Raw genomic sequence first — 27,419 nt, 5'->3', positions numbered from 1 at the left:
TTCAACAAATGGAATCACTTGGGGACACTCTTGCTCTTGCTCAGATATTCACACATTTATTTTATCTTCTTCTTGTTTACAAATGGTTTGTTTGTAAATCAACATTTATAAAAAGGAAAGAAAAAGCAGCAGGGTTCAATGGAAGAGGAAGTTAGTACTATGATCAGAGACCCAGGTAGGAATTGGGGAACAATTTATTATTCTGGATGTTTCCCACAGAGCAGCACTTGTTATGGGTTTTTTGTTGGGTCTCTTTCATAGTATTCATGAGATCCACTTACTGAGCAGGATGGCAGGTCCACTGTCACAACTGCTGAGTCCATGAAGCAAAACAGATATTACATCTGTAAAATGAATGCAGCAATCACAATTTAATTAGATTCCCTTTCAAAAGATAAAAGTTAGAAGAAAAATGTTTTTCTGCACCAGGGTAGTGATGTGGCAGAGCACAACAGGAGATGCATAGTTTGTTGAGCCAAAGGTAGGAAGAAGTAGATCTGTGTTTGCAAATAACTCACTTTACATGCAGCTTCCATTAAAAGCCATAAAGGTTCTACATTCTGCCTGATTTAATAAACACTTCTGTCTAGTGTCTGTGGTCAGATGCAAAAAAGCAGTGAATTGCTTATCCGCTTAGGGGCTATTTCCATCATCTTCTCTCAGCTGTTGTGGGTCTCCATTGGCAAGAATCCAAATATTCAGCATGCATTTATTTGTAGGACAAAACAGTTACAAAAGGCCTGGCCTGTTAACACAATGCCTGTGATTGCTCCCTTAAAGAAGCAAAGTGAGGTTGTACTGGATTTTTGTGTTTTGTTTTGTTTTGTTTTGTTTTGTTTTGTTTGCTGAGTGACTTTAGCTGAGAGCAACTGAAAGAATTCTTGTATAGTGCCCTGAGGAAAGTTTTTAAATTTATTCTTTATGCATTTCCTCATATTTAAACATTCCTTATCTACCCAGACATTAGAATACCTTTAAACTCATACCATTTATCATTAGAAAGAATAGCATGCTTTTAGCCCTTCTACTACTTCAAGGCAAAAGCAATGTCTTATTTTATATTAATTTTCTGGTAAACAAATTCCAACCACAGAGAATACATAATGTACAAAGCCAAGTTATCTTCACATACGTCCCCACGTATTATCCCTCATCTTTCTCCAGTGATGGCCACCATTATCATTTTGGTGTGAGTAGAGAGGATCTGGATAGCTCTGAAAACTTGCTTCCTTCCTCCTTAAGGTTTATTTTTTAGCTCAGCAGGTTTTAGCCAGCCCCAAGAGAAGTAATTAACAGCAGCTGATGAACTCCCAAAGTTTACCATCTAACAAGACTGTTGCTTCACTGGGAATCTTTCACTGTGATCTATTATTTGACTAGATATTCCATGCAACCCCTTCCAACTTTCCTACAAATTTATGGTGTTATGGGGTATAGTTCTCTCTCCTGGATTCCTTCCCCTGAGGCATCAATGCCAGGGTTAAATGTACCTTTCTTTGGGATGCTCTGCCTGTTTGTTTTCTGTAATAAATTTCACATTTATGTTTCATGGTACTAGATATGTAAGTGGGTGCAGAGAGTGTGTATTTTTTCAAACATTATCCATACCATTTGTATGGCTGTATCCAGCCATAATAATGTAAAAGAATAAATAATGTTATTGTGGTTTTATTTCTTATATACATGGACAATATAATTTATATTCCCACCAACTAAATGTTGGAGTATCCTACTATAATCACATTCATCAGCATTGTGATAATTTATTTTTCCAAACTGATGAGAAAAAAAAAGATACACCTTCATTTTTGCTTTTTCCTCGTTACTAATGAAGTTGACCTTATAGCTTACTGGACATATTAATCATTTTCTGTGAAACTTTCTTTCATTCCTATTGATTATTCTTAATAAGATTTATTAACAGTGGAAATAACATGGCTAACAAGTTTGCCCAAAGTCATTCATTTACTAGAGCATTTTCCCCCAAAGAAGTGAACTATGAGTTTTGTCATATAATGTATTCTTTGGTGTCAGCACCTATGTTTCTCTACTTTTTGTTCAGTACTACACATATATTTTTCCATTCTTGTGCCAGTACTAGAAAGTTAAAATTACTCCAGCTCTTAACATGTTTTTACGTCATGGTACTTGTCTGACCTCATTGTTCTTGATTATTATAGCATCTATAGAATTTTATATATAGCATATGTATTACCATGTAAATTTCTTTTTTTAAAAATTGAATCTATTGAGGTTTTTTTTTTTTTTAATTAATTGATTAAATCAAGTTGGTTAACATACAGTGTAGTCTTGGTTTCAGGAGTAGATCCCAGTGATTCATCATTTACATATAACAGGGCTCATCCCAACAGGTGCCCTCCTTAATTTCTTAACTATTTAGTTGAGATTCTTATTGAGATTGAAATAATATTGTTTACCAGACTAGCATAGTTTTCTCTGTTAAGGTTTTACATAGTTTTTGTTTTGTTTTTTGGTTTTTGGTTTTTGGTTTTGGTTTTTTTCTTTTGGAGAGAGAGAGAGAGTGAGAGAGAGAGTGGGGGAGAGGGGCAGAGAGGATGAGAGAGAATCTTAAGCAGGCTCCACATGAAGGACGGGATCGAGCCTTAAATACCATGACCCTAGAATCATGACCTGAGCTGAAACCAATAGTCAGACATTCAACCAGCTGAGGCATTCAGATGCCCCGTTTTTACACAGTTCTTTTTAATTTACTCTTATTTAAATTTTTATTGTAGCTATAATCTTTTTTTTTCTTTCACATTTTCAAGTAGGTCATTGCTAATGTATATTATAGATACATATATTCTATATAGTACCCAGGCATCCCATTTTAATAATTATAATTTTCTATAAATGTAATCATTTTATCTTCAAATAATGTAATTTTTCTTATCTTTTTGATATTTATCATTTTTCTTTTTCTTTTTCCTTTCTAAAATAGTGGTGGTAATAGCACCTGCTTTTTTCCCCATTTTAATATGACTTTATAAAAATTGAATAAAATATTTTTTTAAGAAATAATTTTTTAAAACTGTGGTGAAAAATATAGAGTAGACGTGTTCCTATATTCCATATCCAGGCAATACTTTGTACTTTCCAGCTCTCCAATTGTTAGCAACTGATGAATTTAAAATTCTATTACTGGGATGCCTGGGTGGCTCAGTCAGTTAAGTGTCCAACCCTGATTTCAGGTCCTGATCTCATGGTTTGTGAGATCAAGTCCCACATTGGGGCTCTACTCTGACAGCATGGAGCCTTCTTGGGATTCTTTCTCCCTCTCTCTCTCTGTCTCTCCCCTGCTCATGCACTCTCTCAAAATAAACAAACATTTGAAATAAATAAAATAAAATAAAATCCTATTACTTATTTCAACTGGTCATAGACGTAAATATAAAACTTCTAAAAGGAAACATGGGGAAAAAATCCAAACGACCTCATATTTGACAATGGAAGTTTAGGTAAAACATCAATAACATAATACATACAAGAAAAAAGTAGTAATTTGGACCGTATAAAAATTAAAAACTTCATCTTTACGAAAAACAGTTGGGAAGTTGAAGAGATAAGCCACACAATGGAAGAAATTATATGCAAAACATATATCTGTTTAAGGCCTTGTATACAAAATATATAAATAATCCTTGAGACTCAAAAATAGGAAAACAGCAATTTCATTTAAGAATACACAAAAGATTTGAACATACACTTCACCAAGGAAGAGATATATACCTGCACAAGCCTAATGAAATGACTAAACTCCAGGGTGTCTGGGTGGCTTAGTTGGTTGAGTGACTGACTCTTGATTTCAGCTCAGGTCATTATCCCAGGGTTGTGGGTTAGAGCCCCAGGGTCATGGGATAGAGCTCTGTGCTGAATGTGGAGCCTGCTTAAGATTCTCTCTTTCTATCTCTCTGCCAGTCTTCGCCTCTCACATGCACACGCTCTCTCTCTCTCTTTCTCTCTCTCTCAAATAAAAAAAAAGAATAAAATGACTAAACTCCAAAAACCTGACAACTTCAGTTGCTCGCAAAGATGAGCAGTGGTAGAGGAACTCTCATTTAATGCTGGTGGGAATGAAAAATGGTACAGACATTTTGGAAGACAGTAAACAGTTTCTTATGAAACTAAACATTGTCTTACTACATGATCTGGCAGTTTTGTTCCTAAGTATTTACTCAACTGATTGAAAATATGCAGATACTTGAATCTAAATACTAATAGCAGCTTTATTCATGATTATCAAAAATTGAATATATCCAATATGACCTTCTATAGGTGAATGAACAAGCAAACTGTGGTATATCCACATAAGGTGAATAGTTTTCATCTTACCTGCATGCTAATAATCTAGAATGCCACATTTTCATGGATGCTGGCAGAAGATCTAAGAGTCCTGGTTCAAAGACAAAGGATTTCATTAGTCATGACACAGCAGTCATCATGAAGCTTCATTCTCTTTGGTTCCTCTTGATCCCAGGTGTCATCCAGGCACATAGAGCTGCTCAGATGAATGCAATGCATGTAGTGAGTTTATATAACAGTTAAAGAATCTTAAGCTCAGAAAATTCAATCTTTTATAATGAGATGTGAAACAAATGGCCCAACCTTTACCCTAGATAGAGACTATGCTTTTAATATAGTGAATAGCAAACAATTCTACTGGTAGATATTGTGTTTCTATGTGATATCTATATTGGCATGGTTGAAAATGTGTTGGGATGAAAGTTGTCAGTGTCTCTGCTCATAAGAGTGCAGAAACATGAGAGACCAGTGGAGAACTGACTCCAGGAAAATAGTAATTTAAGCTTTAAAAATATGTAATCTCTTCAATTACATTGGCTTACAATTACACCTATCTAATATTAATCCATTACTTCATTCCTGGGTTAACTTTGATTCTTACTTTTCATTTTTAAGAAAACTTGAACAATACAGTTTTTATTTCCTTCATGTGATATCCTCATTTACAATAATAATTTTATTCTTTTATAAATACATGTAACCTGCCATTTTAACTGCATTTTCTCAGATATCAGTTTTGATTGCTAAGGTTGTCACCTTTCTTTCATTTTATAATTTTTCTGTAATATTTTATGATTTTTTGTTGTATATTTATCTTTTATTTGGTATTCCTGTTTCCCCTGTGTTCAATTGTATATTTTTTTCCAACCCTACCCACAGTAATCTTGAGGAATCAATATGTGGCTTATACTGATTAACTTCTGTTGCCTTATTTATTTTCTGTGAAAAATCCCCATTCTATTTGTGTGTTATTTTCTGCCACTATAGTCTGGTGTTCACAAAGTGTTATTTTTCCTAAAGCAATCTCAGCTGCTTCCTGCTTACTACAAAATGGGGAAGAAAAGAAATTCCCACTTCTTTACCTTAATATTTTAAACCAAAGTTTTAAACATTTCTACTCCTAAATACTCTTATCATATATATTTTCATATATATGCACACACACACACACACGTATTCCAATATTTACTAGGGAATTATGGCAAGCAGGTAAGTATTGTTAATTAAGTTCAACATCATCAAGGCTTTGATAACATTTTACTTATATTTGTATTTTCTACAAATATATATGTATTTTTCAGTCTATGGTATATATTTAATAATGAAATTATTTTTATCATAGCAACATGAAAAGCAAAGGTGGTAAGATTGGTAGCTTCCTCCTCTATAAAACAATTTATTCTTAAATCTTACTTCCGTTTCTGGAAATGTTGATGACAATATATCCAGAGAAATACTCATGCTAGAGAACACATAAAAATTCTGTACAAAATATAAAAGAATATCTATATCAATATCATTTCCATATCTAGTCTATGCACAGAAATTTGTATCTGTAGATAGAAATTCCTCAGTGGCTAGAAACAGAGAGATTGTATCTGGAGAGATAATATTTCTGCTGTGAATAACCCTGCAGATGTAAGCTAATCAATGATGGCTACAGTCAAGTTTTAACATGTACAGAAAGAGGGCTGACAAATGTGTTAGGTCTATGTACAGAGTGGCATTTTAAATTGGAGGTCTTTTATCAGAGTGAAATGCTTGAAAACACCTGCTTCATTTTTAGTTTTTGGTAAATGAGGAAAGAAAAGCCAAGTCCAAATATGTGGTGACCCAGTGTACTTGTCAATGTCTCTGACAGAAGCACAAACAAATACTATATGGAAGGACAGACTTTATACTCAGGGCCTTCTTTGAATTTCATTAAGTAAAATACCAATTGGAATGAGCTAAAAATTTAAGGAAATTCCAAGTCCCCTGAGAAAACATGGTCCCGTAAGCAAGAGTCAACAAAAAAACAAAACAAAACAAAAAACCAAAAAACAAGAAACAAAACAAAAACAAACCTGCTGAATTGTGCCTGCAAAATTTTGAATCATTGACTTTATCAGATTTAAAATATAAAACAATGGAATTTAATATATATAAAGAAATTGAGTTTATGCAGGCTGCTATAACAAAATACCACAGACTGGATAGGCTTAAAAGCAACAAAAACAGATTTCTCAGAGATCTGGAGGCTGGAATTTCAAGACCAGAGTGCCAGCATAGTCAGGTTCTGGTGAAGGCCCCTACCCAGTCAGAGTTGCAGACTATTTTCACAAGGTAGAAGATCTGGAGAGCTCTGTGGGGTGTCTTTTATAAGAGCGGTTATCCTATTCATAGGGCCTCACCCACATGACTTAAGCACTTCACAAAGGCCCCACCCCCTGATACTATCATATTGGGGATTAGGATTTCAAAATATGAGTTTTGAGGAGACATAAATATTCAAACCATAGTGGAAAAAAAAAAGGATTGGAAATATGATTAATGAATGAGACACTGTTGACTCTGAAAAAAGTACATCTTTTAAAAAAATACACATTTCCTTGGAATGAAAAAAATTATTAAAGTTGTAATTATATTTTCAATGACTATTTTGCAGCAGATTAAACATAAGGAGAGAGAAATTAGAAATCCAGAGAGCTGGATTTATTATCCAGATTACAACAAGAAAAACCTATAAATCTCAAATAGAAATTAGGATATATAAATGAGAGGATGATAAATTCTCTCAGCACTAATTAGCATGCATAGCACTAATATGATTTTCAGAGAGACAAAATAGAAAGAACAGAGTATATATAACTCTTTGAAAATAAAATGAATGAAAATTATCTTTATTGAAAGTCACCAGTGAGTACTGGTCAGAATAAATGAAAATAAGTACATAAAAGTAAATAAATAAATGCATATATTATAATAAAACTGTAGAATTCCAAAGACAAAGTTGTTAAAGCAATCACAGCGAAATGAATTTAGTACAGACACACCTAACTTCTCAATAGCCACATTAGAAACCAATAAATGGAAATAATAGCCTGAAAATACCAAGAAAGGCAATTATTTTTTTTAGAGATTTGGGAATCTTTTTTGTGTCTATGCATAAAAGCAGACAGTTTGATTACAAGTAACAAAAGCACACATGCTCTATCCTAAGCAAACAATGAGCATTTATTCCAAGGATGCTAGGGTGTTTCATGAAACTCAAGTGCTAGCATGTTCAATAGGCCTCCAAAGGAAACAGATCCAAGAACTGAAAATGGGGAGGGAAACTTAGCTTATTTTCATTCTCTCATTCTCTCATTTTCTTTCTTTTGCTCACTCCTTTTCTCTGCTCTGCATGCCCATGGATGATCTCAAATGTTCTGTGAATATTGATTTTGGGTTGACAAATAAATTTAGCAAGTAGATGAATTCACAAATATGGAATTCATACTTAATGAGGATTGATTGTATAATATGATCTCAGTATTTCATGTCCCATGTTTCCTTGTATATTCTCTTGAAAAATGTCAAAAAAACCCATAAGTACTCATTCATAATCTATGACAATTTTTCTCCCTTGGTGATACTTTTCAACATGTAAATTGCTATGTTGACCTTGTTAGTGTTGGATGAAACAATATTTTGTATTGTGAACTTCTTTCTGGCAAAAAGAAGAGAACCAACTGAATATATGATTCTTATATTATCATTATCAAGTTCAGTTTAAATTTGTTTGGATTAATATTAATTACCTTACTGATATATGTCAAAGAACACATGACTTAATATGAAATATAGCCAATTATCTAAAACTGTATAATAGCCTCTTTCCATGTTACATTTATTCAGCATATTTTTATTTGTGGTGATTTTTCTATAGCTGTTTTAATTGACTACAGTCTCCAAACTTTGATGCAGTGCTTTAAAGTTTAATTTCATCTTAATTATGATGAGCAAATTGCCCCTTAATGATTTTCAAGCCCCCAAATTTGCATTTAAAAGTCTCATTGACCATTGGAAAGTAATGTGTAGTGTGCTCTCATTAATTCTTAATTATGGTTTTGCAAAAAGAGTAATGGCATATGGAAGATTTCTGCCTTTACAAAAATGTATGCGCCACCATTAAAATATAAATAAAAAAATTCTCTATTCATTATGCTCAAGATTTCCCCAATTTAATTTGCTTGTCCTTGTATTTTTAAAAGTAATATTATAGAATGATTACAAAAGAAAGAAAAATTATCCATGAACACATAATTGGGGCTGTCTGGCTGACTCAGTAGTGTGCAACTTTGATCTTGGGGTCATTAGTTCAAGCCCCAGGTTGAGTGTAGAGATTACTTAAGTGAAAATAATAAATAAATACAACTTAAAAGGAAATAATTGCATTGAAATTAAGAATAATATCACAAAAATATAAAATTTCAAAAGGAAATATAAATAAATATAAAATATAACATACCATCAACAAAGAAAGTTTTTTTTTCCCCTCCAAAATCATCAGTTGCATATTTTATGTTAAAGTTAGGAAAAGTTTGGGGCACCTGGGTGGCTCAGTTGGTTGAGGGTTGGACTGTTGATTTTGTCTCAGGTCTTGATTTTCAGGGTCATTGAATCAAGCCCCACGCTGAGCTCCACAGTAGGCATGGAACCTGCTTGGGATTCTCCGCCTCCCCCCCTTTCTTGCCTCTCACCTATTCTCTCTCTCTCTCTGTCTCTGTCTCTCTCTCTTTAAAAAAAAAAAATTAGGAAAATTCAACCCAGGGAATACCCATTAAAATTGCTAATAAAATAAATTATCAAAATCTGTATAACTTAATATTAATCAAAACTTGCTTAATCAATTCGATCAAAAGGAAACAGTTATATCTAAACAGATAATAAATTCCTTATTGGTTATATGGGAAATGGCCAATAATTTCATTATTCACTTATTATATGGTTATATGTCTAAAAAAGCAAAGGCATTATTTAAGAACATGGTTGTATCAAAGGGATTTAGTATCTGGATAGAAGAAAAATGTGGGAATCATGATTGTTTATACTATGTGTCCCAGCAATAAACAGCTAGCATATAAATGAAAGTAAGTGAAAGAAATTATAATAGCTATAATACCAATTAAATGTCCATACTGAGATATAAGTGATTAACTGAATAGAAAAATACACACATACTTACTAAGATAGTAAATCAGGGTCATGAAAGCGGGAAAGCATAGGTACAATGGGAGAGCAGACATAGGGTCATATTTCCTGGGTTCAAATACCAGCTCTGCCAGTTATCAGCTCTATGATGTTAGACAAATTACTTAGCCATTGTGACCCTCAGTTTTCTCAGTTTTAAGTTCTGGATGTTAATAATAACTATTTCTCAATTTTAAGTTCTGGATGTTAGTAATAACTATTTCATAGAGTTTTATAAGGTTTGAATGAGTTACTACAGTGGACATAAAATGCTGCATAGAATATAGTAATGCAATGAATGTGTCAGTCACTCATATTGTACATAAAATGTGAAAATTTTAATCTTTTGCAAATAAAACCCAAGCCTAAGGCCAACATTCACAATCAAACCTAAAAGGGTTTTCCTTGAAATTCAAAATTATAATTTTAAAAATCAAATAAATTAAAAATGAGCATGAATAATAAGAATAATGTGGAATAAACAGCCAGGTGTGTCTATCATTATAAGTTGTTAAATGCAAAGTTAGATGTAATGGTAAGATACTGGAAGTATTTTTTTTTTTAATGTTTATTTATTATTGAGAGAGCGTGAACAGGGGAGGGGCATAGAGAGAGGGGGAGACACAGAATCGGAAGCAGGCTCCAGGGTCTGAGCTGGACATGGGGCTCTGAGCCCTGACGTGGGGCTCAAACTCACAAACTGCAAGATCATGACCTGAGCCGAAGTCGGACACTTAACTGACTGAGCCACCCAGGCGCCCCAAGATACTGGAAGTATTAATAGAAATATAATAATAGTGAAGATTAGTTAAAATAATAGTAATATCAATTGCCATGGATTTAAGGCTTGATACATATCAGTTATTCCAGTAGACTTTTAACCAGCATGCACCAACACAATATGGTAAGTAATTTGTTACTATCACATTTTACAGAAGAGAACACAGAACAAAACAAGGTGATTCCATAGCTCATTTTCAGCTGTGTCTTTACAATGGGCAAAAAAAAAAAAAAAAAATTACTTATGAAATAGTAAATTTAAATAATATATTACACATTTATTATATATTTATTTTATTAGATATTTTGCAAGTAATACAAAAAAAACCCTGGACACCTCATGAATCAGGCTTAGCCCAGAGTTTTAGTCCAGTAAACAGCAATGCAACCCATCAAGCCTTGGTGGATAATGTCAGCTGTCCTATAGTTTTTCTTAAGAAGTCTATGAGCAAACACATCAGAGACCAAAATTGCATAGAGAACATCTTAAGCCTCTTCTTCCCATGTTCCCTTCTCCACTCATCTTCCTTCTGTCAAACCTCTCATGACCACGCCTTCTCCTCATTGCCTACGTTTTTTCTCCCTGGCATCACTGTGCTCCACACATTTCCAATACCCCAGAGACACATTCTGATACTTGATCTGATAGTATCTATAGATATAATTGGCAAACCCTCCCTACTGTTTTCCCACTTTCAATCCCTAAGTCTGGTAAGTACTACCTAGTTCTTACCATTACATACTTATCTCTCTCTCTTCTTTTTTGAATAAAAACTAGAAGCGTATTTCAACGTCAAAATCATCTGTCAAATGCCATTTTAATGGCGTAGGGACCCTCCATTGCATGAATATTTACTATTACATCTAGCCAATTCTCAGTTGTTGAAAATTTTGGTTGTTTTAAGTTTTTCACTACTACAACCAACTGTAAAGCAAGCAGCCTTGCAGTTAATTATGCTAAAAGTTTGACCATACGCTTAATTACTTCCTTAGGATAAATTGCTAGTAATTGAATATTTGCTTCATTGTTTATACATATTGTTGAGGCTTTTGATACACATTATCAAATTACCCTGCAGATAGCTTGTACACATTTAAATTCACTCCAGCAGAGACACAGTGGTTGTAAAAAAAAAAGTATCTCATTGTTATTTTAATTTTCATTTCACAATAAGGTGTGAAATTGTTTAATAACTTTATTTTTGCCAAAAAATGTAGCCAGTGTCTTCATGGCATTGTTGATTAAACCAGTTGAAAATGAAACTATAACAACATAGTATGGTATGCACAAATACACATGTACTCAGAACACATAATATTTCCTGTGCATTGAATAAACACACACACAAGCACATGTTTCAATTCAGTGACTGATCACTTAAAAACTCAAGTAGGTAGATGTCTAACTCCTAAATAATAGTATCACCCACATAAAGCAGTGTTTTTCAGTCTGTTTTCAAGTCCATAAGTGGTTTGTGTAATGAATTTAGGAGATCAAGATAAACATTTTCCCAAACACCATATACAAGAACAGAACAAAATAGATCTATGAGTGTATGTTTCTTTAGTAGTATATAAAATGTGTTTCTTACTGTGAACTGTGATAAAAAAAAAGTTTGAAAGCCACTGATATAAACAATAGGTAGCAGTAAATGTGCTAATGCATGTAGTGAGCTTTGTGTAACACCTGGCATACAGTACTTATTCAGTACCTAATTTTTTTTAAACAATTATGATCATTACACACATGCATTTGTGTATATGTCATATTCAGGGAAATGTAAGACTTTTTCAATGAAAATACGCCTTCTGACATCCAGATGGCCAACAGGCACATGAAAAGATGCTCAACGTCGCTCCTCATCAGGGAAATACAAATCAAAACCACACTCAGATACCACCTCACGCCAGTCAGAGTGGTCAAAATGAACAAATCAGGAGACTATAGATGCTGGCGAGGATGTGGAGAAACGGAAACCCTCTTGCACTGTTGGTGGGAATGCAAACTGGTGCAGCCACTCTGAAAAACAGTGTGGAGGTTCCTCAAAATATAAAAATAGATCTACCCTATGACCCAGCAATAGCACTGCTAGGAATTTACCCAAGGGATACAGGAGTGCGGATGCATAGGGGCACTTGTACCCCAATGTTTATAGCAGCACTCTCAACAATAGCCAAATTATGGAAAGAGCCTAAATGTCTATCAACTGATGACTGGATAAAGAAATTGTGGTTTATATATACAACAGAATACTATATGGCAATGAGAAAGAATGAAATATGGCCTTTTGTAGCAATGTGGATGGGACTGGAGAGTGTTATGCTAAGTGAAATAAATCATACAGAGAAAGACAGATACCATATGTTTTCACTCCTATGTGGATCCTGAGAAACTTAACAGAAGACCATGGGGGAGTGGAAAGAAAAAAAAAAAAAGGTTAGAGAGGGAGGGAGCCAAAACATAAGAGACTCTTAAAAACTGAGAACAAACTGAGGGTTGTGGGGTGGGGGGGAATGGGAGGGAGGGGAGGGTGGGTGATGAGTATTGAGGAGGGCACCTTTTGGGATGAGCACTGGGTGTTGTATGGAAACCAATTTGACAATAAATTTCATATTAAAAAAATATGCCTTCTGATATATGTATAACAAACCTCTCCTGAGGGCTTCAGCACTGATGACTTCTACAAATAGGGGGTCCCTCCTGAACTTAGGGCTTCACTACATGCTCTTTGAAAAAAATCAAATTTCTATTGAGTCTGGCTTTACCTTAAGGTTGTGAGGATAGGCTTATGCATTCCATAACAGCCATCTGCTCACAGACATAAATTGAAGCTGGCAAGCCTCTTGTGTACCATTGACCCTCCAGATGGGATGCACCTATTCACTATTCACAAGAACCAAACTAGCAGAATTCTCCTTAAGTCCAAGGCTTTTATCTTGTTTGTAGGAGGATATTCTTAAACAAAGATCAAAGAACAGGTGTCTCAGTAATTTCGAGATGCTTGAGTATATATGTCATAAATATTCCATATTCTTAAGATAATTATATACACATCTCCACTCGTTTTTCTAGTTAATACTGTTCTTTAAAATTTACATTCTTAATCAATTTAGGAGTTAGAATTGTGAGCATCTTGCCCTTGGAAAGGATGTATCTTCCTATTGATAGTCCTAATTTATATTTAAATGAGACCATTAATTTTTCAATGATTTGATGCTAATAATCCTTCTTTGCTTAGGAACAGGCTTAAAATACAATAATTCTGCATTGTTAACTTGAGCATCTGACACATAATAAATGGATTGCAAAAGTTATGCTCATTAATCAAAGGCCCAAGTCATGATGAAAACAGGAAGAGTGGTGATGGGCACATTGAAAAGCAATGGAAAAATGTCTTCCTCTTTAGTCCAAACCATGTTCTCAACCAGAGGGGTATGAATCTATGCACCATTGGTCCTCAAGAGGTAGTGGAATATAACTTAGAAAGCCCTATATGATCAGATCACTTTTTACATCTCTATGAACAGTTCTGGCATTTTGTTCTCCCACAGTCATGCTCAAGTTATAAACTGTGATTACAAGCTTCTCAGATGTTTCTTTTTCTGCTCTGCTTCTGGGCTCTATTCTCTGCTTGTCCTTTATGTCGAGCCTGTGTCTCTGTAGATGTGAGGCATGTATCATAAGTGGTATGAGAAGCCATTTTAGACTGATACTCAGAGCTTTGAATATCATTCTATCACAGGTTAAGAAGAGTTATTTATCTTCTGATTAGGTTACGTCAATGAGAAAGTCTCACTTTTATACTAAGTGAATGTATTTCTTTGCTTAACTTAAGATTGCTAATATCCTCTTTTAAGTGGGATGGAAAGTCTTAGGCTCAGAACTTTCTGCAGGAGGCAGTAATTAGCTAAGATTGAATTACATGTTTTATATCAGTGTATTTGTTTTCAGAGATATCTTCTGCCTATAATACATGATTTTAATGTTATTCTTATGAAAATGAAATAATCTTGTCTTTTAAGATAACTTTAACTTAAATTCTAAAAATGATTAAAAATAAGTAGTCAGTAGATAATATTAATGGATATGAATAATATGGCAAAAGTCATGAACCTGGTAGGTGTATAAGTAAAGTTTTAGAAATCTTGACATAGAATATACTTCCCCCTTTCTATGTCTTCAGTTCTCATCTAAAATACCATTTTTGGCAGAAAGACAACATTGACTCTCTCTAAAATCTGGTTCCATTGCCTCTTTTTTGGCAGGGAGGTCTCCCTATCTTTCTCAACTTATCTTTATCCCCTATATCAAGTTCGGTGAAGGTAGATATCATTCAAAATGTCATATGGTAAATATTTGTTGAGTCATTAAATATAGAACTTAGATGAATAAGCACTTAGGCCGTTAAAAGGGTGGAATTGTCATTATTTGTTTTCTAAAACATGGAATCTCCCCCTGCCCCCACAAGACTTAGTTCTTCCTTTAAGGAAAAAAAAAAATGCTTACAATCAATCACTCTTGAGATAAAGAGGTTGTAACTCTAGACTTATTAAACAGTGGGCATAAAAGAAGGAGGCTAATTCCAGGCTTGACTTACTAGCTGGAAGGGGATTCACAGTAGTCCATCAACCTGAGAGTCTGGAAACTCAAGGTTTGGTGGAACTGAGTCACTAAGAAGCCTGTCATACTAAACATGTGGTGGAGACTGAGACAGAAAAACAACCACTCTGTTGATAATTAGTCTCAGAGTCTTTGCAATTGTTGATGCTATCTTGCTGACACTCTAGGCATGTTAGACATCCATGAAAAGCAGCTTGATCTGGGGTGGGTGTGACTGTGAACAGAAACTTATAAACCAGGGCTATGAATAGAAATGAATGGCAGAGATTTAAGAAATCCCTAATTTGTAAGGGAGTGTGATAGATGCTGAGGGAGTCAGTTAGCCTGGGTAATTGCATTCAGAGAATATCTGTTATTGGAGAGATGACAACTTATCAGTTAGTCAGTAATTGAGAATTTGATTAGCCAATCAATAATTTACTACCTTAACTGTCCATAAAATATTTCATTGCAAGATCTTAAATGAATTTTGAAATTACTTGTGCTAATTAAATTTCTTTCTTAGGCAGTGCCTATGAAATCATAATATTCCTTTATTACAGCAAACTAAGAGCTATTTAAAGAGAAAGGCCACTGCACAGAGGAAAAAATATATATGGTACTTTTGGTGTGCTCAGTGTATGTAATATTGCAAAATATAAATCAAATTATTATTTCATTTTGCAACATAACATATCTCTTAATGAAGAAGCAGATTATCCCCACAAATATGTTTTTTTTTTTAATTCTCTGGGTATATGAAGTGAAAAAAAGGTAGGGTGTTGTTTTATAAAGCCTGATTTGTCACCCATGGGAACAGCTAGGTTGATGAATACACTGAATTTGCAATTGACAAGACATTTGAGGACACATTGTCTAATCACAAATACTAAAATATTGTTTATTTCAAACCAAAACTAAAAATGGAGCACATGTGGAAATGACACATGATCCCATATCATTTTAGAGATAGGTAGAAAATTGTATTCCCTCATTAATTCAACAAATATGTATCGATCAACACATGTATCATGTACTATACTATGTGGTCTCTGCCTCCTTGAAAGCTTTTTTTTTTCTTTTTTTACTGGTAGAGTTCAATTTTTTTGTACTTATTTTGGAAAATATGGGATCTCAGGAGGTCACTGTGATAGAGACTGCTAGCTGTGTCTCCTCTTCTCAGCATGCACCTGGACTATATTTTCCATTCTCCCTGTAGTTAGATGTGACCAAGACCCTGAGATCTGGACAGTGGAGTGTCAATGGCCGTGATTATGCCTGGCCCATGAAAGCTTCATGTTCTTTCTTCTCTACCAATTGGATACAGATAATAAGTCCTGGGAAATGAAGGGTACTGGATCTTTAATCATTGAGAAGTGGACATCTCACCAACAAGAAGAATCCCACTTTTGTTATATGGAAAAACAAAAACAAAAACCTGCCCTCCACTTATGCTTTCTGTTACTTTGGACAGTTGTGTGATTTCTCTAATTTACCTCATCAGAACATGAGGCTAATAAAGATAGGCACCACATATGGTTGTTGAAAAGAACAAAGGCATTTACACGTGTACAGGGATTAAGCCAGGCTCTAGTAAATATGTAAAGAGGGTTGGCTATTTTTATTACTATTTCTCAGGGGATCCTTAAGAATCTAAGAAGAAAGCTAAAGGGGACTCATGATGTTACACAATGTGAAGTAAAATCTCTGACAATCTCAGGCAGGTTGGCTAGAGGAGGTGGGACATATAAAAGAGGTGTAGGATCATGAACATGCCCTCTGGTAAGAAAGTTGTCAATATACCAACCTCCTCATTAGACACTGTAAAATTCTCAATTCACTGTGGATCTCTGTATTTCAAAGATGGTCTGATGTGGTTATATCTTTCCATGGGGAATAAACTCCCCACAATACCTGGAGAGTCACAAGTTGTTGTGAAGGAGGTAATACAAATAGCAGCTGAGAGAAAAAGAAATCAAAGGGAAGGAGTTCAAGGAGAAGAGGAAAAATTGCCTCAGCAGTAGCAGCAGCAAAGCCATGAAGAGAAAACATGAAATCCAGAATCCTTCAGGAAAGGGAGAGAATTGAGGTGTCACAGGAATCCGCAAGGTACAGCAGCAACCCATGCTATTTCTTCCCTTACCTTATCAGGGTAAATGAACTGGAGATATTGTTGGGGGGACCAACACGTATGGACACGTATACCCATTTCCACTAGTCAGATAGAGCATTCATGATATATCTATGGTATTATCCACTATTGCCATGGCAGGTGTGATTATCAAGAACATTTAACATCCATCTTGAAATAAATGTTGGACTGCCTCATAATAATTACATAGATTTATTTTACACTTATTTCCTCAAAAGTAACCTTAGGTCCATAAAACATAAATGTTCTATTGTGCTCTCACTTATTAATTTTTATATAAGGAAGCAAAGCACTTTAAGAAATTTTCTATTAACCACTTTGACAGCATTTATCTGAGTCATCTTGGTTCTGGGAAGTCAATGAAATTTTTATATTTCTCATTTTAATTTGAAATCATTCTAAGTGTTTCTAAGGAATATCCTCCTGGCTATTTAGATCTTGTTATGACAAGTTTTCCTTATAAGAACCAGAAACTCTTACAGATTCAAGAGTTAGAGAAGAATCGGGGCGCCTGGGTGGCTCAGTGGATTGAGTGTCCAACTTCAGTTCAGGTCATGATCCCACAGCTCGTGAGTTCAAGCCCTGCATCAGGCTCTGTGCAGACAGCCCAGAGCCTGGAGCCTGTTTGGGATTCTGTGTCTCCCTCTCTCTCTGCCCCTTCCCCCCCCCCCCCCTCTCTCTCTCTCTCTCAAAAATAAATAAACATTAAAAAAATAAAAAAAAAACAGAAGAATCAGAAGAAAATGAGGTAAATGGGGTGAGACTTTCTGGGCTTGGAGAGAAGCACTGTGGATTCAGTGTTTAGCTCCGGTCTTACACAGGTGGTTACAGTTGTTGTCCCACACGCTGTCTCTAAAGTTCTCATTTTCAAAGTGGGTAGAGGAGGCTAGGTATGTTACTTTTTATCCAACAGTATTTCAGTACTGCTTCTCTTTCATCTGATGAGGATCTCAATCATCTGAGGTAAACAAATATCTGACCTAAACAGAACAAGGCAGAATCAGCCCTGGGATTTTGCTCAAACCATATGAAAGGAGGTCCTCCTTCTCTGAGATATACAGCCTGTGGCAACTACATAAGCTAAAAGATGCTTCTGGTGATCTTTGCCTGAAAATGAGTTCACCACAGATGAAAGCAGAGCCAAAGATGGATAAAGTGAAATTATATGTCATTAAACATTTGACCTCCTGGAGCCAGCTGTTGTATCTAACTCATCTACAGACCATTTGGCTGTGTCAATGATTTTCACAGTGTGTCCCCAGAGCAACAGCAACATCACCTGGAAGCTTGTTAGAAATGCAAATGCTCAGGCCCTAACCAAAAAGCTGTTGACTCAGATTCTCTGGGGCCGGGGCACAAAAATCGTGTCTGAACTAGCCCTCCGGGGGATTTTGCTACCTGCTGAAGTTTGAGCACCCTGGGTTACATGAATTGCTGCACTTCATTTGCTTTTTTTAATCTCATGTATACCCTATATCCATACCCTATATCTACATCCATATCTGTATCTATATGTCTATCTATCTAAACAAAAAGAGTCTGTTCCCAATTTAAGTGTGCCATTCATACCTTTACTGGCTCATTTGACAAGATGGACTAAGCTCTTGGCACCTACAGTCTCTAGATGCTGAGAATGAGAAATAAACGAGAAGCTTTCTAATTTCAAAGAACTTGCAGAATACAAGATAACTAGAGGTAATAAATACTTGAGCTGTCACTCTTCTACACTCATGACAGTCACTCCTAAATAAATGACCCTCATAGTCCTTCCCAATGAAGTACTTCCATCAGGCAATACCAACCTAACAGAATTGGTTCAAGATGATACATGAGCCATTCTCTATTTCTGAGAGAAAAACAATTTTATTATTAATTCTTAATATAACATATAAATTGTATTTTGATGTAAAGTGGTTTGGGTCACAGATATAAGGGACCTTTTCGGTTTGAGGCAATAAATTTTTTAAGCTCTGCATTCTCTCCATTGGACAGGATCAGAGTGGTGTTTTGGAAGGTACTTTTGATTCAGTGGTTCTTGAAAGACCAAGATAAAGCTCAGGGGTGAAAGTGCAAGGAACCACCAGCAGAGTTGTCAAAGACGTCTCAGTTTTCTTCATAATTTTCCAACCCAGTTTCTTAGAACTAAAACTTAGTCAGGAAAAGGCAAAAATACAATACAATACAATACAATGCAATACAATACAATACATAAAATAAAATAAAAAATCCTGACTTGTCCAGGAGAAGTCTGTGTTTTGAGAATGGAAGGCAACATAACATAGTGGTAAAACAGTTAAAGAAGATGGCCACAGGAGTTAAACAGAGGTCAATTACAAAGTGAATTTGGTCTGTGTTTCCTTTGGAAACGATATGCCATAGCCCTGGTGGAGTAATCTAATCTCAGATTGCAGGCCAATCCTTAGGCATTCTGTTTGACTCTGGGAGCCTTTTGCCCCAGTATCATTTATCTCTGATGTAGCGATTCTGCTTCAGAACATTGGAGGAAACCGATGAAAGTGGAGAGAAAACATGGAGATTAAAAAAACTCCCTAAGGGCTCTTTCTCTGTTCCTTCCCCACTCACACTCTGTCTCTCTCTCTCTCTTAAAAATAAAGATTAAAAAAATTAAAAAACAAAACAAAAGAAAACTCCTTAAGGGCCATCTGGTTCTTTTTAATTACCTTGTATTTACCAATAGTTTCTTAAATATGATGCCAAAAGCACAACCAACATGGGGCACCTGGGTGGCTCAGTCATTTAAGTATCTCGGCTCATGTCATGATCTCACAGTTAGTGAATCGGAGCCCTACCTCGGGCCTCTCGCTGACACTGTGGAGCCTGCTTGCAGTTCTGTCTCTCCTTCTCTTTGTCCCTCCCCTACTCTCTCTCGCTCTTTCTCTCAAAATAAATAAACTTTTTTAAAAACACAAGCAATATAAAAATAGAGAAATTGGAGTTTATAAAAATGAAAAACAATTTATTCATTAAAGGACACTATAAAGAAAGCAAAAAGATAACCCACAGAATTGGAGAAAGCATATACAAATCACATATGTGATAAGGCTCTAGTATTCAGAATGTAAAGAACTCTAAAAACTCAACAACAAAAGAAACCAATAGAAAAAATGGGCAAATGACTTCAATAGCCATTTCTCCAAAGAATATATACAAATGACCAATAATCACATGAAAAGATGGTAACATCATTAGTCATGGGAGAAATGCAAATCAAACTACAATGAGATGCCACTTCAAACCCTCTGGGATGGCATTAATAATAATTTTAACAATATTTAACAAGTGTTGGCTAGCATGTAGAGTAATTGGGAGCTCCATAAATTGCTGGTGGGAATGTAAAATGGTAGCTCTACTGTAGAAAACAGTCTGGCAGCTCTTCAAAAAGTTAAATATAGAATTACCATACAACACAACAAGTTCACCTTTGGGTATTTATCCTCAAAAATGGGAAACAGGTGTTCAAACCAAAACTTGACACTAACGTTCACAGCAGGACTATTAACTAAAGGAAGGTGGAAACAGCCCAGCTGTCTGTCAATTGATGAATGAATAAACAAAATGCCATATATCCATACGTTGAAACTGTGACCATAAAAAGGGATGAAATACTCCTACATGCCACAATATGGATGAACCTTGATATCATTATGTTAAGCAAAAGAAGCCAGACACAAAAGGCCACACCTTATATGATTTTTCTTATATGAAATATCCAGAATAGACAAGTCCATGGAACAGAAATCAGATTGGGGGTTGCCAAGGGTTGCAGACTGACTGCTTAATGGGTACAGGGTTTGCTTTGAGGGTGATTAAAATGTTCGGAAACTTGATGGTGGTGATGTTTGCATTCATATTGTGAATATACTAAACAGGTGCAGCCACTCTGGAGAACAGTATAGAAGTTCGTCAGAAAAGTTAAAAATAGAACTACCCTATGACCCAGCAATTGCACTACTAGGTATTTATCCAAGGGATACAGGGATGCTGTTTCGAAGGGGCACATACACCCCAATGTTATAGCAGCACTATCAACAATAGCCAAAGTATGGAAAAAACCCAAATGTCCATAAATGGATGAATGGATAAAGAAGATGTGGTGTGTGTGTGTATATATATATATATATATATATATATATATATATATATATATATTACTTGGCAATCAAAAAGAATGATATCTTGCCATTCGCAGCTACATGGATGGAACAAGAGGGTATTATGCTAAGCGAAATTAGTCAGAGAAAGACAAATATCATATGACTTTACTCATAGGAGGACTTTAAGATACAAAACAGATGGACATAAGGGAAGGAAAGAAAAAATAATATAAAAACAGGGACAGGGACAAAAACATAAGAGACTCTTAAATATGGAGAACAAACAGAGGGTTACTGGAGGGGTTGTGGGAGGGGGGATGGGCTAAATGGGTAAGAGGCATTAAAGAATCTACTCCTGAAATCATTGTTGCACTACATGCTAACTAACTTGGATGTAAATTAAAAAAAATAAAAATTAAAAATAATAAATGGTAAATTTTGTCATGTGTATTTTACCACACACATGGAGATTGAATTATGCTTCTTCAGTAAGTGAGGCACAACCATTCTTGAGAGATGGGGGGGGGTTGAACCTGTTTATGATTTCAGATAAGAGGGGCGAAAACTATGCATATAAATCCCACCTTCCTCCTATGTGATCATGTGCCAAAATTCCTGAGGAAGGTATGCAGACAAGGACTTGCAACCTTGATCAGCTATCCAATTGACATTGACCAATTATTTAAACTTTGATTATTCACCTGCAAAATGGGATAATTACACATGACTTGCAGAGTCATTATGCAGATGAAATAAGAAAAGTGCCTGAGGTAATAAATCAGCACTTTCCCCATTGTCTTGACGTGGATTGCTTTTCCTATGGCTACCCCTTTTCATCCCATAGATCTTGGCTTTAAAAAAATCCCTTGAAATAAATTTTCCTAACCTTTTCAGTTAGAGGTCTCTACCGTATTAGGCTCTACTATTACACCATATGTTTTCCTTATAGACCTGATCAAAATACATGAGTATATAATTTTGTGATTACTTATGTTTTCATCTCTCCTCTACTATACTGTAAAGCCCATGATGGGCTAAGACTGTATCTGCTGGCCTAACTATTGCATTTCTTGCATCTGTCACATTTATTTTACATTTAGGTGCCCCATAAATATCTATTGCATGAATGAAAAAGTTTATTAATTATAAGTAAATAGCCTTTTAGAGGGGAACACATGAAGACTTTCAACTGAGCTGCTGGCAAAATGAATATTTTTAATAATAATGGGAGGAAAGAGACAAAGTATATGGGATAAGTCAAGTCTTTAGGGACTTGGGGACTTAAGGACACTCATGTGTCACTCTTTTTATTCAACCTAAAAGGCAGTGAAAAAAATCATATTAAATCCGAATTGGTTATTATACAAATAGCTGCTTTACTGGAAAAAATACTATGGAGAGCTTCCATATCACTCAATATAATTAACTTATTGTCTCTGTGTGAGACTCTGAGACAAAGTTAAAACTTATAATCTGTTTACTCCCTTTAATTTAATTAGTAAATTAAAAATTTACTAATATTTGTAACAGCCCAAAAACTGGACTGTGAGCAAATAGACTAATAATATTTGTTAGGAAAGGGAATCTTATCTATTGAATAAGAAGGTCTCTTGTTAAGGATTGCTTGTAACAGAACAGGGAGGAAGAGGTGGGGGAGAGAAAGAAGAGGAAGAAGCCAGGGTATGAAATGGAGATGATTCATAGACTAAATGCTATTTCTGTAACTAATTTAGAGACTTTATGTATTCTGGACGAGTGAGTGTGTGTCCAGTGAAGACATTAAAAAGGAAAGGAAAAGAAAGGAAAGGACAGGACAGGACAGGAAAGGAAAAGAAAGGAAAGGAAAGGAAAGGAAAGGAAAGGAAAGGAAAGGAAAGGAAAGGAAAAAGAAAGAAAGAAAGAAAGAAAGAAAGGAAAGAAAGAAAGAAAGAAAGAAAGAAAGAAAGAAAGAAAGAAAGAAAGAAAGAAAGAAAGAAAGAAAAGAAAAAAAAGAAAGAAAGAAAGAAAGAAAGAAAGAAAGAAAGAAAGAAAGAAAGAAAAGGAAAAGAAAAGAAAAGAAAAGAAAAGAAAAGAAAAGAAAAGAAAAGAAAAGAAAATAGCTGAAGAGTTGCTTGGACTTCTTATTCCTTTTATGCTTCTTCTGAGCTTCTTGACTGAATTGTTGATATTAACAAGGTTATGTATGGGGTACAACTTCTTATTCATATGAGTCTCATTTGATATCTGATGCTTTATGTTACCTCACTATCTATGACCCACTTCTACCAAAGCACATTCTAACCAGAGTAGTCCATATGCAATATTGTCTCTGGCCCAGGAGACGTTGAAAAAAAACCTTTCTGAGCAAGAATTCCAAAAACATTTTGCTTTCTTGACAAATGAGGCATATTACTTGGAAAGCATATTTTCCTTTTCCCTTTTCTTCTTCCTGGAATGTAGATATGATCCCTATAGAAGCAGATGCTGTTTTGTGACCATGAGGAAAAAAAAAATATAATAAAATCCAAGAGTTTAAAATAAGCACTAATCTTGATATACAGAAGCTGCTGGAGTATTATCATGAGCCACAAAACTGTAGAATTATTATTTAAGATAAGCAACTCTCTGTTTATTTAAGTTACTGTAGCTATTTTTGGTTATTTGCAACCAACAGAAGAGAATTTCTGAATTACAGAGTCCCTATTAAAATGATGGAATCATCCTAGTTAATTTTTGGAAGATCAAATAAATTTAAAGTGTTATAGACACAAAATCACAATAAATCCATGTTATTATTCAGAAACCCTTAAAATAATCCAGAAGTCTATATTAAAAAAAAAAAAAAAGACATACCCACTAAGGTAACAGTGATTTTCTTGACTACACATTTCAAACAGTTTTATCCACTGAATAGCTACTTAATCTTTACAATCCCTCTACATGGAACCTATCCTGTATATCCCCAATTCAGTATATACATTTATTGAGTTTCTGTGAACTTTCTCAAAGAGCTCAGGAAATGAAAAAGCTCTCGGAGAGAACTTTTGTTAACTCTTGATTTTCATAGTAATCACATTTTGCAGGATGAGGCCATGCTTTTAATTTAAGATTTACTTTTTGTTCCACAACAACTTGAAAATCCCAGATTTTGTCAGATAACTGTTTCTTTCTTTTCTTTTTCTTTTTTTTTTTTTTTTCCTTATCACCCTTCTTCATTTCATTATGTGGGTTTGGACTCAGAAAAATTAAATCTGATTCAATGGTGATTTGACACATTCTTTTACCCCTTGTGCCATAGTTTACTTCTGTCTAAAATGGCATGAAAGAGGGGCACCTGGGTGACTCAGTCAGTTAAGTATCCAACTTCAACTCTCGTCATGATCTCACAGTTTGTGGGTTCAAGCTCCATGTTGGGCTCTGTGCTGACAGTTCAGAACCTGGAGCCTGCTTTAGATTCTGTCTCCCTCTGTCTCTTCCCCTCCCCCACACGTGTTTTCTCTCTCTCTCTCTCTCTCTCTCTCTCTCTCTCTCTCCTCTCTCTCTCTCAAAATTAAATATACATTAAAAACATTTTTTAAATGGTGGAAAACAGTCCTACCTCACTGCTATTTTAAAGATTAAAAGAGAACATTTATAGAGTATTTTTTCCCTTTTGTACCGGTAGAAATAAATGTGAAGTTGGTGACTGAACTCATGAATTTTGAACTATGACTAGTACTTAAGTTTTCCATTGTTCATTCAAATAGGAAAAGGGGAAGGGTCAAAGAATCAGAGAAGCTTTGGCTGAACTCCATTAATTTGTAAGTAACTGAATCAAAAGAGAAACATAAATGACATCCCCAAATGACTTCATCATTATCTTCTTAGAGGTACAAAAGTCATATTGTCTTTTGTAGTAGGCAGCATTTATATGGAAATGAGGGTGGTTCAGGAAGCAAGAACCATATGGTTTTCTGCCTGGATGTGTTGACCTTAAGATCTCTGTGTGGGGGTGCTCTGTGCACATGGTCATTGAAACTTCAGATGCGACCACAGTTATGTAATCACAGAAGAAGTGGCCTCTGGGGCTCCTACCTGGAGATCATGATCCAACACAGGATTTATTCATGGACTGTCACCACATAAGTACAATATAAACGGTGCAGTGTAAAGGGATCTCATTTTTAAAAAAGAACTGAAAATAAATTTTCTGGCTTTTGAATACCTAGATTTATGGAAGTTTCGAATGAGAAGAGATATTAGAACTCATAAATTCAAAGTCTTCGTTTTACAAATAAAAAGTAAAGAGTCTAATGAGAAGAAGTAATAACATAAATCATATTAGAAAGTAGTTAATAGTTAGCAGGAAAACCAAGTATCCTAACGTCTGGCTCTATCCTGGTTTTACTTTTTTTCCTACCATTATGTTAGGATAGTTTCCCTTTCTAGGTGAGTGCTAAACCATGGATAAAGGCTGTAGGCAAAAAAAAAAAAAAAAAAAAAAAAAAAAAAACCATCTATGCTTCTGAAGCAAATAAATAGTATTATAAATAATATTACCTCTATGAGGTGGCTTTGCAGGAAACAGAGAGAGTAGAGGACTTGAATTTTATTAGCATTATATATGGAATATGTGGTCTTTGAGTGGTAAGCCACTAGAAATATGTAACACCACTGAGCTGATACCCTACTCCCACTCTCATTTTGTATGTTCTCATGGCTTAGATTTAACTTTGATTTTCAGAGACTTTTCCAGCTTTTTGCAGGGACATCAGTCTGCCTGACTGATCGGGGTGCTAACCCTAGTTCAATTTTGTCAATCTTTACTCAACATTTTTGAACCTCTGGTGACTTCAATGATAAATCTCCAGAACCACCTAGAAGTCAGTAGCCCCACTTGAATTAGTATGAGCCTACTATATAAGTGAAACATATTCACAAAAATACAAAGATCACAACTCACCTGCATCAACCTTAATTTTATCAACATATATTAGACATTTTAATTTGATTCGTGTTGGTCCCCCAACTTGGATCTCCACTTGAGCATTAGTTACTGATTCCTAATCTGATTCTCTTCTCACCCTAAGAATGTCAATGAAGTTTTACTATGGTCCATACACACTAGGGTGACATTTAGTTATGATATTGTATGGAATTCTGTACCATCATAATAGCTTTATAATTCTTCCAAACAAAGCCAGTTTGTTCTGGGGCGTGGGGAAATTCCAACTACACTGATTGTCTCAATCAACTTCCTGTTGTAGTCACAGCATTACATCACATCCCATTTATACTTATCAAGGACTTTTGATGACATAATGAGCTTTATGGCAATGATTATTTCTGAGTATCTAACCTTTTCTTAATAAGTTCTTTCCTTAATAATGGGTTTTGAGTTGAAGGCAGTGATATGCCCAACTAAAAGATTACATTTCCTAGCCCCCATTGCAGGCAGGCATATCCATGTGCTTGAATTCTAGCCCCTGAGAGATAAGAGGATATGAAGTGGTTTTGACTTCAGAGAGGGTTCATAAGTGGGAAGAGAAACTGAGTTAGACAGCTTAGAGGATAATGGACATGCCTGACATATACATGCACGCATGCATACATATAGACTCCCAGAAAGCAAACACAGAGGATTCAGGGAATGATTAACAAGAGAGTATCTCAAGAGAGTAGAGCATGAGGTCACACTTTGGGCTAGCTCAGGCAGTGTCTACACAGTCTACCAGCAGCCTATGATTACTGGATGACCTGTGACTAGGAATGTTTTCCAATTTCTCTTTCTCCAAGGGCATTTTTTAATATGGTAATTCTAGCTTCCCCCCATCATTGTATATAAAGCGTGTTGCACAGAGATAATTTATATCTTAACTTACAGGTCACTGGGTCACTGGAATTAATGAAGACAACACAGATATTGAGGAGATATAATTTTGAGGTTGCCTATGTATGAAGAAAGAATTTCACCAAAGGCACAGACTATGGCAAACTTTGCCTTTAGTTTACCATACACATTATTTCTTGTTACCTTTTTAATAGAACTCTGATCCCTGAAGACAACAAATCCATCTTGCCATCACTGGGACTGCCCAACAGTAGACAGTTTTTCATGTATACAAAAAGAGAAGCCACTTTTAACTTTCTCTTCAGTTACTAACAACTGAAATCATTTGCTTACTGATACTAAATCTGCATCCAGTATTCTTTAAATCTAGAGCAAGTTTTCATATTCAACCATCCTTATAAGTATATGAAAATAACAACTGAATGG

The 27,419-nt window shown here is 35.1% G+C and overlaps 1 protein-coding gene and 1 long non-coding RNA gene across 3 annotated transcripts in view; one reads left to right on the top strand and one right to left on the bottom strand.

Moving 5' to 3' along the window:
- The window catches only part of LOC123381008, a 789,636-nt gene that overhangs the window by 727,601 nt on the left and 34,616 nt on the right, over positions 1 to 27,419 (top strand). The window lies entirely within an intron of this gene.
- Positions 41 to 26,266, bottom strand: LOC123381010. The gene is made up of 3 exons (XR_006587515.1): positions 26,106 to 26,266; positions 4,354 to 4,519; positions 41 to 344 (listed from the first exon to the last, which is right to left on the bottom strand). It is a non-coding gene; the product is annotated as an uncharacterized LOC123381010 (long non-coding RNA).

Source organism: Felis catus, chromosome D2 (genome assembly GCF_018350175.1).
Source record: "Felis catus isolate Fca126 chromosome D2, F.catus_Fca126_mat1.0, whole genome shotgun sequence".
NCBI classification, from domain to species: Eukaryota; Metazoa; Chordata; class Mammalia; order Carnivora; family Felidae; genus Felis; species Felis catus.
The sequence above is the reverse complement of the archived record's forward strand: the minus strand, read 5'-3'. Positions and strand labels throughout refer to the sequence as shown.